This window comes from Anopheles ziemanni, chromosome 3, assembly GCF_943734765.1.
Source record: "Anopheles ziemanni chromosome 3, idAnoZiCoDA_A2_x.2, whole genome shotgun sequence".
In the NCBI taxonomy this organism is placed as follows: domain Eukaryota; kingdom Metazoa; phylum Arthropoda; class Insecta; order Diptera; family Culicidae; genus Anopheles; species Anopheles ziemanni.
Window position 1 is genome coordinate 3,901,052 of NC_080706.1, and position 15,909 is coordinate 3,916,960.

Consider the following 15,909-nt stretch of genomic DNA (forward strand, 5'->3'; position numbering starts at 1 on the left):
AAATCGAATATCAAAAACTAAACCACCAAACATTCCTTCACCCACAGGCCGAACAAAAGGAGGAGTGAGAACTAACTTTTACCAAATATCTAACATGAACTGAAATGAATTATCTACATTTAGTCGTGTTACATTATAAATAAAACGAATTAAAGTAAGCGTCACAATTAAGTTGTGTCTTATTATTTTTTGTGCAAGAAAAGAAAACGCCTGTTACGGAAACATTCGCTTACGTGACTTAAGGAAAACAGCAAGTAAGTATCATATAATTACACGAATGCCTAGCCACAACCCGCATCCCCTTTGCAGTGAAATGAATTCGAATTGGAAGTAAATGATGGAAACTTACATTAAAACATCAAGGACATGCAAATCGTGCAGTGTGTTTTTGAAGTGCAACAATTAGTTTTTGAAACAAACTCCGCCAGAGTTTCATTCTTCTTCAGCACAAATGGGCAAAGAAGTTTAAGTTTTCACAAGAATCTCCTCAACCCAACGCTCGTCGCACATCCCTTCCTCCACCTATTGGCGCTAGTTTCCATAATTTTGCGTTTTCCTTTGTCCAAAATGTGTCCACAATCCGTTGTCAAGTACCGGCTTTGACGTCAAATTAAACCCTTCACCGAAAAATCGGTACGGTAGGGCTAAGGGAGGGCGAGTTTCAGAGGGGTTTCGCTAAAGTGAGGACCATGTTTTCACGACCGACCGAAGGAGCAGCAAACCCAGCCCAGCAAACGAACACTGGAATGGGAAAGACAGAATAAAGGTGTCGCGCCAGCTTCGAACCAGTTTCGTACCAAACCAACCGAAATGAAAGCCCACAAGACGAGGAGACGGAAGCAGTTTCTTGGTCGCCACACGCCACCTGACGGGCGCTGACGAGCGGAGTCTTTATTGTAGCAATAAGCCAAGGTAGGCACAAACTCAGCTGGTGAAGTTGCCTTGCTCCTATGTTTTCCCCGGGAGCCCCCGTTTGGCCAAGGGATGCGAACATTTCGCTCGAACTTCGTGGGTTCGTAAGCGAGGGCAGGAGGAGGAGGCCAGAGTTTGAGGTCGGACGAGAAGCGGTCGAACAATTCACCGCGATATAACACGCCACGCCAACACGTAACACAACACGGCTGATAACGTCTGGGCCATGCCCGGTCCGATTCTTCGACTTGCCTCTTTGCCAGTGCCATTACGTCACGCCGAATGATGAAGGGCAGCAGCGCCGTCTGTACCAACACTTGCTTGGTGGTCGGTGTGGGTGGCTTGGCAAACGAATCACTCCAGGCGATATAGGTCATTTATTAACTTACCATTTTTGTAAACTCGAAGTTAGGCAAATGGAAATGCTTTCAAATACAAACAAGATTTTAATTTCATAAGAGTATTGAAATCCTCGAAGAGAACAACTTGATCCAAGACCGTGATGCTGAAGGGATGTAGAAAACAAAACAAAACGAAACGAAACATCATGAGAACTACCATCCAAGGGAAGCAAAAATTAACCGGACAAAAACCAAACCAAACAAAAAATGATGGAAAAACTGCAGCGTTGTTAAAGTAGATCAGCAGCTTAGCGGGGCAGAGAACAACAGCGCAAGCGGTATGCTGGGGTCCGATGCGAAATTCGGAAAACAACGTCAAACCCAACACGACTGTCTGACCTGATTTTGTTTCTGCTGTGCAAGAATGAGGCGTTTACCATCGTACTCGGTGAAATAAAGGAAATGTTGAGGAGAGTTTGTGTTGGAACAGAAAAATGGATGTATCATTTTAGGGGAAAATGAAAGAAACAGCTAAACGAAATGGAAGGTTCTTCTTAAAAAATGTTGGAGACGCTATTAGTTCATTGAAATAATTACCAAATTAAATATCACACCATTTGAGAAATTTATTTCATTTTACAGTATATCAAGACAAACATATAATACTTTGGTAAGAAAGCAAAACTGAAAAGAAATGTGGTTTTCCCCCAGTGGTACAAACAGACATTTTCTTTGCGATAATTGACGACTCTCGTGGTGAGATGATGGGTGAGAAGTGTGAACGATATATGTGAGCAGCGAGTACGCGAACGCGAGATCGTGAGTGGCGTTTTATTTGCTTTCGCACGCGCGCGACCTTCACCCTGACCAATAAACTTTCCTGCCACTGAGACAAGGAAGAAATCCGGCCCAGCATTTGAGACGTGCGGACGGGAAAGAGAACGATAGCGAGCGGCGGTCAGCCGAGAGTGGAACATCGCACATTATATCGCCATCATATGGAAAGGTGATGGCCGCAGGCATCGAGAGGACTGCTCACATAGCGCACACACACACTGTTGGTCGGTTGTCCTCACGCGCGTCACACTCATCTCTCAGGATTACCTTGCTATCAAAGCATTTCAACAGTGTAAATTAAAGGATATGAATATCATATGGATTAAAAACGGTTCACTCCAGTCCATGTAATCCTCTTAACATAAGGCAGACTTCCGAAAGGATAACGCCATGATATTTTCATGGTAAGAAAACAATTAAACAACTTGGACTGACAACTCTTGTATAATACTGATGAAGAAAAAAAACTCGTGTATAATACTAACTTTGTATCATACCACTTCAATATTTTTCATTCTTATTTACTAAAGCAACTAAAACATTACGAGTTATTTAGTATATAGGCTCTTTAATTATATTTATTAGCTTTAGAGCCTTGTGATTATCATCCCTATAGATTCGCTATCAAGGAACTGGTAACTTGAAATTAAAGTTAAATAAGAACATTTTAGTTGTATCTCACTTATGATTCAACGCTTTGAAATGGGTGGTAATTTGACTTAGTTGTATTTTGTGCCTCTTTAGTCCGGGATATAAGCTGCTCCGAATACACGTTTTTGACACGAACATAACTCTAAATTCAATTCCCGTAGATAACACTACCCCTGCTTTGCGCCAATGAACCCATAATCATTGATGAACAAACTAGGGAACTATACTGAGGTCTCCAAAGGGAGCTGAACAGGATAGCGTTGCGAGTTCCGCGACATTGAAAAAGAACCATTCGGACGCTAATCCAACTCTCTGAAGGCAAAACTTTCGAAGCGATTTTCCTGCTGACCGATTCCCTGATGACCGATTTCATTTCACGGCCATTCTATGCCGGTCCGGACGCGTTCGCTTATCTTTTCGCGCTTCCCCAGTGGTGATGATGGTTGACCGATAAGGCGCCCGTAGCGCGCCATGATAAGGCATACCTTCGCGAAGCAACAACCTCCCGAATGAGGCTTGAAGCCACTGTAGACCAGCACTTCTGGTCGATTGTGTTAATTAAAACCAAATCTAACTGAGGAACCACATTACGGGAACTCCCCTCCTCATTGCGTGAGAAAAAAAGATGTGAGAACAAAGTGAAGGTTATAGACCCAGTTTTTAAGATGTTGAAGAGATCGGGATCCGGGATCGTTTTCTCGTGAGATGTGAGACATTCGCGTCATAGAAGATCAACAGACTTCAAGGATCTAGTGATGTATCAGAAGCCTAGAGAAACCCAGATATAGAGCAATTCAGGAGTTTGGTCCCTTGAGGTCTGACACAAGATTTGAAAGCGGAAAGTCTCAGTATAGGAGAAGATGCTTCACTGTGACAGGTGATGGAGTTCGCAAAGCCATCACCTGGGAAAGGGAAAGAACAACCCTTTTTTTCGTATTTCTCGTTCCAGGTCTAGGTCGGTCGATGTCGTGGTCATCTCCTCATCGACAAATGTGTTCGTCGGTTCCGGTTTTAACGACGGTGGCGCCGTTGGGGGGATGTGCGGCGGTGTAGTTTTGTCACCGCGACTCCTATCACCATTATCATCTCCTCCCGTTCTTACCTACAGTTCCCTTCTCTCGCTCCTGCTCTCGCTCCTCTCAGAGGGTGAGGAAGCGCGAGCTTGAAGTGAGTGTACGCGGTGAAGGCTGCACGACATGAACTGCATTGAACTGCCCCCTCATAGTAGTCAAGCATTCGTTCGAAGTAAACGGACCACACGCTGCTGTCTCTTTCCTTTTGATCTCTAGCTCTCGTTCATTCAACACCCCGAAAAAAAGGTCAATCCATATAGCGACGACGTCGCCGTCACCGTTCAGCGGGCAACGACGGACGGTATATGTCCTTGACGCTCAATCGACGACGACGACGACGACGACGTCGAGCGAGCGAATGAAGAGGCGATTGTTTCGCCCTCGAGGTTTGGCCACAGTGTGTGCACGTGAGTGAGTGACACACACACAAACACATCCTCCCACACCCGCAGCCCCGGCCCAGACGGCGGTGCGAAAGATTACCCTTGTTAGTGTGCCAGGGCCAAATACACCGGGGCGAAAGACACCGAACTGAACCTTCTTCTACACCTTCTCAACAAACTACCCGCGAGCCGTAAACGTGACCTCGCCCAATGGAGGAACCAACCTACCACCCCCTACCTCCGTAACAGAAGAAGATTCTCTCTTTCGCTTAAGCTCCCCCCAAAACCCATATTGAGGTCAACCCATCTCGGGGCCTCACTTACATAAAAGCTGTCTGGGCAGACAAGTACACGCCCGCCCCCAGGGGGTGAAGCTGTTTTTCTTCTGAAAAGCTCGAATTATCTCGAAGCTCGAACGGTAACCAGAGATCTCCGCATCCGTTCGGCTTTGATCGTTTCGTCGAATCGAGAAAAAAATGGAGCTTCTCCAAAGTACTTTGCAGGACCTAGTGGGGTGCGGAAATTGGTTCGCTCTTCACAGGATCCCTACATCCAGCCTCATGGGTGAAGGTCAGATGTGTCGAAAGAAAGTGAGGTGTCGATGGGGATAAGGTGGCACCCTGAATATCTCACATTCTTGGTATATTCTAACCGTGACCTGGTTTCCTCTTGCGGTGAGGTTGATGTTACCGGCTTATCTAAAATAAAAACACGAGAGTCACGTTCTCTGCTCTAAGCAAAGAACTCTACCGACTCCAAAAAATGTTATGAGACACCGTCGAATTCTTACGCTGATATTCCTGTGCATTTCTACCTTGAATTCCTCCCTAAAGAAGTCTTTGACGGAAAAGTGGGAAATCCCATCCACAACGCAAGGGCACCTTAAAAAAGGCCGTCACGATATTTCTCATCAGAGAACGCAGTACTTGTCTCCGGCCGTTACCACCTGGTGTCGATTCTGATAAGTTTATAATGAAAAAAAAAACAACTACAACACATCAAGAATCACTCATACAACCAAAGATGGTCCTGCCTGGACGACGAAGCAGACGGAAGGCAGGAGTTAATAATTTACCCCTCCAGGACACAGGTAACCGACGCAGCGCCATCTCCCTGCTGCAGCTCCGGCCCCTGTAAAACAACGTGCAACAAATATCTCAGGCAAGCCCGATGCAGAACATGCTTAATCGCCTGTGGTCCTGCAAACTCATACACGCACATGGGGACATGAGAAAACATCTGTTCGTACTTCGTCGGCTGAACGAGCCGAGCTAACCGAAACCCAGGATGGTTTTCTTAAGGAAACGCTGCGGTACCGGGAGGGGGCTATGGTAGTTTTCACCAAGGGACAAACACACAGCAAGATGTCACAGGATGAAAGAATAAAGTGTCCTTTTCTGAGGAAGAAACGGCGGTGCTTTCTTTTGCATTGGGTTTGATTCTCTTCCGTTCGAAACCTTTATGTTTCAGTTAAGGTTAGTGGAAAGCAGCAATAAATATATATTTGAATAGTAATATATTGCAGCATAAAAAAGTTTTGGATTTTCATCAGTCGGAAAAGGTGCGTGAAAGTCACAAAAGTTCTCATACAATTTCAATGCTCATTTCTCTCACTTGAAAAGCCTTGAGTTGATAAAGGATAAACGCTTAACATACCATTCGTTAGCGATAAACAGCACCGACAAGTAGAGAGACCGATAGAACTTACCCATTTTTTTTTATGAAACACATGGCACCACAGTTCTAATAGGGGCAAGCATAAAAACCCCTTCGCACCAAAACTGAAACTGGAACAAAGATAACACAACCCGAAACGTGACATGCTTGACTTCACAGCAAAACGCAAACGAGCGAAAAACGCTTGCTATATTTATTGCACGACGCAACGAACGACAGGCCATGTTCCTTTTTTTGCTTTCAAATGCTGGTGAACTAAATCGCCTTAATTTTAGGTTCTTTTGTTCGGAGAAAATAATATTTATAGAAAATAATTTAGAAACTGTTTAGTTAAGTAAACTGAATAAAACTAATATTAACATGAAAAATGAGCAACATATTTTACCATAAGACGTGTAAAAGAAAGAAAATATACAAATGAAGAAAATAAAGAAGAAATATTAAGATAAATAACGTTATACGTAAGTTCTGTACATAAATAATACCCCAAAGGAGCCGAAAGGAAGAGATACACTAGAGCAACGAAGCCATCCTTGGACACCTGTTTACGGCGCGTATCGATCGATGAAGGAGGTGTCTTACCCTGTATGCTAAAGCCACGGGAGGGATGGCACCTCGCTTCCGACGCTTGTCAATTGTGCGCAAACAGATGGCAGTACGCCACACGGTGGTGGAAAATCGCGGCCAGAGAGTCAGCAGAAGGTAAACAAACAAACAAACAATGCATAAACACCTCGCCTACTTCGCCTCAGCCCGCGATGGTGTGTGCAATGGTTAGAGTGTACTACAAAAAGATTAAAACCGTCTTTCGCCGACGGTTGGGACTGGCTTTTCCCAGGGGTGCGATGATTTGCGTGGAGTGATAAGGAAAGGGAGAAACAAGTAACCTACCGCGTGAGCCAGTTGGACAATTTTTATTTTCTCCAATGCTTTGATATTGGTTGGTTGATAGACGAGGTGATTGTTGATGGTGGCAAGTTTAATTTACAGTTGATACACTTCTTCTTGGCGTAACGACCACTTGGTCATGCCTGCACCGTTAAGGGCTTACGAGACTTGATTCTCTGTTGTACGTGGATAGTCAGTCCTCTTGGACAGGGGAGGGTCCGGTCACAGTTGATAGTAGGGGGCAATTTTTGAAAAATGACGCGGTTGACAGGCGAGGTATTTTATCCGTTCAGCTCCATCTGCAAGGAAAATAAAACAGATAAATTGTCAGATAACTTGTTTATTCCAAAGAAAGTTGTATTTTTCATGCATATTTCATTGTAAGGAGTAGCTTAACAAAAGTCTTGGTTATTGAGTTGCTTCACCAATTCGTTTCTGTCAATTCAGATGTTTGTTAAACAGACTGTGAGCTTATCATAAACAGCGGCGCGAGCTGCAGCTGAGTTTTGCGTCTCTGACTCCATTGTGGCTTATCAACCGAGCGCGGTTCGAGCCCTCTTTTCGCTCGATTGAAAATCAGAGTTTAACCACATCGCGCGAACTATAGTAGACACACTCTTATCTACACATTTTGTGGCATTCCGGTACCAAGCCGTTGTGGTTTGTTTGCCTGTGCTGAGCCGCGACTAAAGAGGTTTGTTTTGAAGGCATCAACCAGTAGTACGTACGGGATGTACAAACAGCTATATCTGATGTCGTCTTGTATTGGGGATTTTGAGCTATTCGTTCCCTTTTCCTCCCTTTTTTTTAATCACCCATCGCTTATGAAATTCTTCCGAAACCCTCATTCTAGATCCTTTCTCTGCTTGATTTTTATCTCATATCGATCTCGTACCAACAGCGAAGGAAATATGTGTGCAAGTGCATCAATTCGACGGTGTTATTCTCGATGATTTTGTTGTTATTCATCTTTCCTCTTGTCATATTTATCAATTTCTCCTATGGAGGATATTCCGGGTCTATGCTGCGCTAAGAAAAAAGAAAGCATGTATGTTCCATCGCACTCATCTCATCGAAGTCCCTTACACTCACAGGTGTCTCTCCCCGTCCGAAGAGGAGGAACGCGTCGAGGGGTAAACAGCAAGTTAGAAGTGATTTAAATTATGCTGTCAGGCTTATCTCTTTACCAGCAAAAGGAACTGAGGAACCGCTTGCTCGGCAAGTTCCTTCTCGCTCACTCGCACGCCGGTTGTTTTTTCACACTCTCTCTCTCCCTTCTTCCCACAATAACAGCGCGAATCCGGCATCCCGGCGCGCTTACGGATGCCGAAGGTTTATTTGTTTACTGGTTTTACCGCCGCTTGTTTTGCTCGTCCTTTTGAGTCCTTCCACCCCGGAGGCGCGCGCGCGGTCTGCACCCTGCGTGGCGTACCCTAGCCTTGTATGCGTTCGATCCATCCGGGGGGAGAGAGACTTTGCCGGTTTTTTTTCCCATTCGTTCGAGCAACCAAAGCGCAGGTAATCTTCCACAGGGAATGTGTTTTCTATACCGTTGTTTTGTGTTTTTATTTTTAATAGATCTCTTTTCGTCCGAATACGGCAGTGAGCAATGTGAGGAAAGTTTTTGTAATTCTCACCCTCACTAATACGTAGAGAATGTTCATTTTTCCCCCTTCGACATCCTCCACACTACGGGGCAATGTATTTACGATTTTTCGCAAGCAAAGAATTGGTTGAAATAAAAGTAAGTAAGAAGTAGTGACAAAATTGTTCAGAAAAAGAAACGTGTCCAGAGCAGAGAAAACAGAAAGATCTCATACGAGGTCAATTTGAGTACATTACATTCAACCAGCCCCTATATATGCAACGATACCTCGTGTTCTAATGTGTTCAAATGGTATTCCAGTTAAGAAAAAGGGACGCAAAGAAAACCGCATACTCAAATCGAAATCCCTAAAACCCAAAACTGCAGCAAAAGAATACGGAGAGGCACATCGAGGGCACACGGTCGATTCGTCTCGACGTCTCGCCAGAGGCATGCGGGTATGGAAGGAATTTCCGGCTGAACCGATAACCTTACCCTTCGCCGAAAAGCGGGGACAGATTATGGGTTGACCGAGCGGTATAATTCCACCTGGGAGGAGCAAGTAGCGATGATGTTTGACTCGATGGGATTAATGGTTTTAGAGCGCTCCGTGACCGAGCGTGACATAATGTTGTTTGGAGATAATGGGAAATTAGCAAAACATTAAGCGCATGCGAATGCCACAAGGATATTGGACTTTGGGCTCGTTTTGAGCCCCGACTTTCGTTTCCCCAACCCCTACCGTTCTCATTGAAAAATCATAATTCTGAAGTAGGTAGCAGCAGCAGCAGTTCCGTTTCGACACGACGGCAGACAAGGACAAGGTACGCTGGGATAGGGCAGCGCAAAAGGAGCTACGGTGTGTTGTGGTCCCCCCCCATCGAAGGCCAATGAACGTCGTAGCAGTATAAGGAGCCCAGAGCACGCTGACGCCGAAATGGAACGGGCAACAGGCAGGAAAAAATTGTGTTAAAAGATCAACAACATCTGCGAGGGTCATTCGATGACGCCTCAGTCCGTCCTGCACCAGTGGAGTTCTCTCTCTCTCCCTCTCTCATTAGTTCTCCGCCCGACTCGCTCTCCTTAGGTGCAAGTAATACGTCTTAAAAACGACACACTTCTTCTTTGCCCACCTATTGACGCACTCGAGTACAGTTTCGTGAGGCATTGCCCGTCGTTCTCCAGAAATGCCTCACGAAGGGAATTGGAGGAGCAGACGCAGCCATCGAAGCCATCGGTAGGCAATTATCTGCCGGCAGATCATCGCAGGGGATATAGCTCAGTGGTAGAGCGTTCGCTTTGCATGTGAAAGGCCCCGGGTTCGATCCCCGGTATCTCCAGGAGCTTCTTTTTTACAATACCTGCATTTAAGCGATGCCACCCCGCGTTCCTTCTGTCGAGGGACCAATTACGTCACATTGGGTTGGTGAGCGAGAAGTGATTCCATGTTCCACGTTTACCGCACCACCATTACGCCAGACCCTTTGGTGGTGGTGATGGTAATAAAAGGAACCCCTTCTTATTGCTGCTGTCGATTTCGTCGACGACCCCCGGGATCCGGTTTTGGCCAGAAGCAGGATGCAGAAAGGGATTTATTTGCCCGCTGTCGTTTTGTGTTTCCCATTTTTCCGTTTCACGTTTACAGCCACCTCCTTTGCAGCTGGGAAATATTGTTTTATTCCCTTTGGCTTCCCCCTGGCGCGGTTAATCGGACGTCCACAGTCCAGCCGCTTTTTCGCGTGCGTGTAGGTGTCGCCGTGTCCCGGTGTTGGCTCTGACCGACTTGATTGATGATCGCACCGCAACCGGGCCAGCCCCGGGGAAGTTCAACCTGACTTTGCACGCCGGAACAGGTTTCATCTGCTCGAGAAATCATCCCACCTCGTACACCTCATAAAACTCCAGGTTAAGCGGGGGGAACAACATCGAAGAACATCGACCGGGGACCGCCAGCCAGCGAGTAAACAAAAAAAACAAAAAGCTAAATTCAATTAAGTCACAGGATAAAAACTTTACGGGACAATCGGGCCCAACGTCGGAAAGAGGAACAAAAAAAAAACTGTATAAATCGAATCGGGTGAAAAAATCATAACTTATCCGGCCATGAGTTGGGTCTTTTAACGCCATCATCGCGATTCCAAACGGGGCTAAACGGTTGAATGAACTTTCGACGCCGTGGATCAGATTTTGTTTGCAAGACGTTTGAGTTTTTGTTCCTTTGAATCCTTTCGCTCACGCAGAAGCCTGTAATGATTAATTGTGTATCAACTGAAGCTTTGCGGTAAATTGCTGCAAGATTACGTTAAAGTACTCGCTATCTTTTGATTAATTAACTCAATACGAACTAAAACACTAAACCTATCCACAGACCACCACAAACTCTAGTAAGTTATATCATAAACCCACAAAGATCTCCTTCAACCTTCTGATCTAGAGCTTCCAAAACAGAATCAAACAAACCGAAACACAGTGCAAAGTTTGAACAGCAGGTCTGCGGGTTCCACTCCACTCACCGTTGTTCAAAACGCGGTTAAAAATGTAACCAAGGAGAAAAAAAGAACCTTTTAAACGGCCGGAAATCAAACAAACCTCTTGCAAGGCGACAGTTCATTTTTTGCCGCCCCAAAAGGTACGAGTTTGGTGTGGGCGAGGCAAGGGAAAGGAACCCTTGTTTAGGGGAAAGCGACGTGGCACGTGGAGCAACATATGGTTTCCCTGCAGTGTTTCTTAGTTTTAATGCTGCATAACGGTTTGGAATAATTCTGAAACCCATATACGAGGTGGTAAACGCACAAACATTTTAGAAGACACCTGGATCGGGTTGGATCGAACGAAAACAATTAATAAAAAACGCTACAGTATTCCATTTGGCGATTTAATCCATATTCTAGAAAAACTATAGATTAATGAAGGCATTAGCATAGGCATTATGGTTGGAAAATGAGTTTAATTTAATCGTATGAGCTGAATTATAGAGATAAGTAAGCTAAGATTCATCAGATTTATTTATTTTATGATCAAAACCACAACTTAATTTTGTTACATACAAAACCTTATTTAAGATAATAACAACATAATTTGACGCAATTCTGTTTTACATACATTTTTATCATAATAAAATAGTTTATAAGGTAAATGCAACCGATGATGTGTTCTTAGTTCCAAAAACGTGTAGCGTTAAACGAAAATAACTTCTTGAATGACAGAAATAAGCCAACCTTAAACTTTAAAAGCTACAGTTACATAATCTAGAGTGAAATCCATATTCTCCAGACTTTGATTCAACTGTAAAGTGTCTCTAAATAAGATAATACAATTGGGCAATCCAGATTGACCCACAAAAAGCTATTTGGTTCTTTCCTCCTGCCAAATTGGATATGCTTTCCCAAACAGCAAATCATAATTTCCCGACGACACACAAAGACAATGAAGGCTCATTAGCTTAGTCGAAGCTGGCCCCCGGTGAACCCCGTTCGGCTCACTGTTCGCACCACTTTCTTCCGTTTTACCTGGCACGCGAACAAGATGATTGCACGTGAAGATGAGACGTGTATGAAGTGGTTAGCTTGTCGCCGAACAACAACAAAGCTCTGCGAAAACCGGGCTCTGCCAACGAATAATCGGGATAATCTGTGCGGTGTGTTATGCTGCCGGGATGATGCACAAATCACCATCGTCCCCGAACTCGGAGCCTCGCGGCGTGTGAAGAGCGTCAGGTGAACGTGGACGGAGGACTGGGAAGAGATGGAATACCTGGAGAGGCAAAATCCGAGCCGCAAGAGTTGAACGGAACCTGTCGACGGTGCATCGCTTGTATGCGTGACAAGGTAGGGATGGAGGTATAGGTAGACGAATAAACCAGGACCTGCTACCGAGTCCTTTCGTCCGGAAAGTAGACACCCGAAAAAAGCACCCTTGCTGCCCTGAGACCGGGCCCTGAGAACGTCAGGTTCGAACGAACCACCATCGCGTCGTTCCGCGTTCGCACATAACCTCAACGAAGGAAAAAAAAGGAAGTAAAACGTAACATTAGCGAAATGAGGAGGGAAAATCGGTGAGCGCGAGTGTAAAGGACGGGGAGGGCGGCTCCTGGGAGGATCCGAGGCACCGCCGCACCGTCCCAAACCGGCATTCCTGGTTCCTGGTGCCTGGTGTTCCCTTCTTAGCAACGTTCCATCATCATGCTTTTGCGCATACTCTTCCCCTCGGACACGTCTGCTTCCCTTTTGCTCACCTCGGGAGCTCGCTCCGAGGTCCGATATCTGATGAAAATCTTCCAACGAATTTACTTCCCTCTCTCGCTCGATCGGGGAAAAATGTGTTTAGGAACACGCCGTTCTTTGCGCCGTTCTATCGTCAAGTTGTGTGCGAAACGACGGAGCGCGTTTGCGACGCCAAGTTTGTGCAGCGGCTCCTATCATATTTCGCCCTCAGGGCATCTCACCACATCTCACCGGGCCGTCTATCACAAGGCTCCCCATCGAACCGAGGGGGAAGAGGGTATGTTAAAGGATATACGCGCGAAAGCGAGATGGTGAAGCATAAAACCGGAGCGAGAAGGCAAGAGCATGAGGATGAGAAGCGAACGTTTGGTCGTTCGGTCGTTCGTTCATTGCTTTCTCATCCCCTAAAACGTGATATTCCATCCAGCGGTGAAGTTGGCTTTATTTGCAGTCGGTACACGTTTCCATTTGCCAGCTACCAAGCAACCACCCTCCTGACCAGCTACCCTCATGCTCCCCAGGTTCAGCAAACTCCCGAATGGGCACGTTGTATGTTCCACGTAGAACGGAAAAGCGCCACTGCAAAACGCTTCGGCGAATGGAAAACGGCCACTCGAAAAGCTGACGACAGAGGGAACACACCAGCTCATTGGAGAGGTCGATTGTGTGGAGAGCAAACCCCGGCGGATACTCTTCACGGCTTCTCGCGTCTATTCATTTGATAATGCTGGCAAAAACTAAGTCGCTTCTTGGATGAGCAAGAGGATTTTGCAAATAAAACAAGAAAATTGTTTGAAACACGACACACTGAAGCCGTAAGCAGCTAATCTGTTTGCTGCACAATCGGCATTAGCGAAACGATGAGCGGAACTTGGTTTTTCACATAACATAATACTACATCGTTCAAAATGACGAACTTTTATATCATCGGACACGCAAATTATGACAACGAGAAACAAATAACTTTATTGAAAACCGCCCAGCGCAGCAACCTTTTTATTGAAAATCAAATTAACTCAACCGACACTCGCCTCTTTTGCCGCCCATGTTCAAACCCGTGGGAGAGGAGATGGTGTGTGCGGCATTGTCGACGCCGAAAACGTCGTAAAAATTGCCATGCTAGACCATTAATAAAAAAAAAAAAAATTTGGTGCCGGCACGACGTAGGCGTCCTTCTTGACGGGCTTATGTTTCCTGCCATTCGTTCGATTTTTGCTCGTTTCTGTTTGGTTGCGATTGGCACAAGTTCATCATTCGTCGTGGTAGGCTGTGCCTTTGCCTTTCATCGGGATCCGTGGAGGGAATTATGAAGCGGTGTTCGAATCGTGTTATTGAAACTGCTATACACATCAGAATATTGTTGTTGAATTATGAAATGAAATTCAACACAACGGAGATACTAATAAGTAAAACTTTTACGAAGATATCCCAAGCCTAATAGTGATTTTAAAACTGAAGATAACAATTTAAAAACTTATTCAACTACAGCAAACCCAATTTCCAATTGCTCTGAAACCTGAAATAAATAAAAATCAAAGGATTTGAGTACGATTCTTCAGTTTTCTTTTCTTACATAGAAAATCAATTAGAATAAAAAGTAAAACAAAACAGTAACAAGGGCTAATAGAAGTTTTCGAATGGTAAAAGAATCTGGGAAGATAATTTAAGTGTTTCAACAAATTAAAAACAAGTGCGTGGAGCACAAGAGAAAGATTTAAAATGATAATAAAAAATCAAACAACAACTAAAGCAATTAAGGCGCCGGCCGGAAGAAGCCGCAAGCACAAAAGAGAATACGACCGACCAGCGGGATCATAAAAGCAACATCGAGGAGGATGATACAAATAATTACTTCAAATTAGAGGGCGCCTACTGGAATGCTTCATATCGTCTTCCTCTCAAACCCTCGGAAGAGATGCCGGTGGCGCTCAAAAGGCTGGAAGCCGGGAATCGTTCTCATGGAGAAAGAAAAATCAAAGCAGAACTCAACCGAAACCAATCACTCGGAGCGCGCGATTTTTCGGTCGCTAGTTCAAATCAAATTAACTTTATGAAAATCAATAAGCGGTTTATCGATTAACCGCTACAACCCTCCCCCCGCGCGAACCCTGCTCTTCCGCTGGGTTGGGAAAAAGACTTAAACCGGACCAGGACGTACGACACGTAGGCATTGTAAACGTGCCGTTAGCTCACACGCCGGATTACCGCGAGGGGATCATCTGTTTGGCGTTTATAATTTAGATTCGAGTGAGTGCCTCTCACCGCGTTGTTGTGGCGGGCGATAAAAGTTGGACGGAAAGATGTAATAAAATGAGCTTAGGCCGGGATTCGGGACACCTCGCTGACATCGGCCACTGTGTCGATGTCGCCGCTGTCGAGTACTCTTTAACCCCGACCGGGGGTCCCCGTCGGTGAGTTCTGTGATGAGGTTGTTCGCCCGAGACCGCTCGGATTAACTCATGGACTGCGGGGAGAATGACGGGTCCGGTTCAAAAGGTGTCGCATGGTCGCTTGCTGATTCACTCTGATGAATAAATTAGTGACACATTGTACAGTGTCGTTGGTAGGTTTAAATATCGACAGAAGTTAAGTTTTAACCTGTAAATGAAGCTTCAATCGATTTAAGAATTGTATCGTAAATAAGAAAGTCTTTTGATTCTAAATGGTTAAGTTTAACGATATCATTATTTAAACATAATGTTATATTTACTTGTAGATTTATGCAACTTTTAATTTAAATTAATTACAACGCTAACACAAGCCACAAAGTACCATTTATGACATAAAAATCATTGCTCTTGCAATCTTCTTTCTGTAGACATACCGAACTGGTTCTGGTTCCGTTTCTATAATTCTAACATGTATAACAGTCTACTGCCCACCTTCCGTTCGTTCTTGTTCTGTAATGTTCCTTTTTGACGCACACATACACACACACACACACACTTTAACAGATTCCCATTATTTTCTTTTCCTCCTTTGACCATAAACTCTCATAAGATTTTCTTTCTTTTTTACTTTCAACTGATGAACCACAGAGTGGAGAAGCCTCTGGCGTTCGGGTGACCGTAACGTAATCACTTCCAATTTTACTACCGAACCCCACCACCGTCCGTTCCCTCTGTTCCCTCCAGCGCCGTTCAACGCCCTACACGCGGATCGGCAGTGTGGATCTCTCTCTCAGCTGCTGTCAATTCCCTTCCGATAGGTCCCCGGCCATCCGTCGACACAAAGGTGTAGCCGGAGATGCTTCTTTCCGGCTCCCCTTCTCCCGCAAAGGCAACCGCACCACACCAAACCGAGGGCGAGGGAAGGAAGAGAAGCGAACGAATTCGACAA

At 45.1% G+C, this 15,909-nt stretch overlaps 1 non-coding gene across 1 annotated transcript; it reads left to right on the forward strand.

Moving 5' to 3' along the window:
* Positions 1 to 9,615: 9,615 nt before the first annotated feature.
* Positions 9,616 to 9,687, forward strand: Trnaa-ugc (transfer RNA alanine (anticodon UGC)). Its single transcript has one exon. It is a non-coding gene; the product is annotated as a tRNA-Ala (tRNA).
* Positions 9,688 to 15,909: the final 6,222 nt, after the last annotated feature.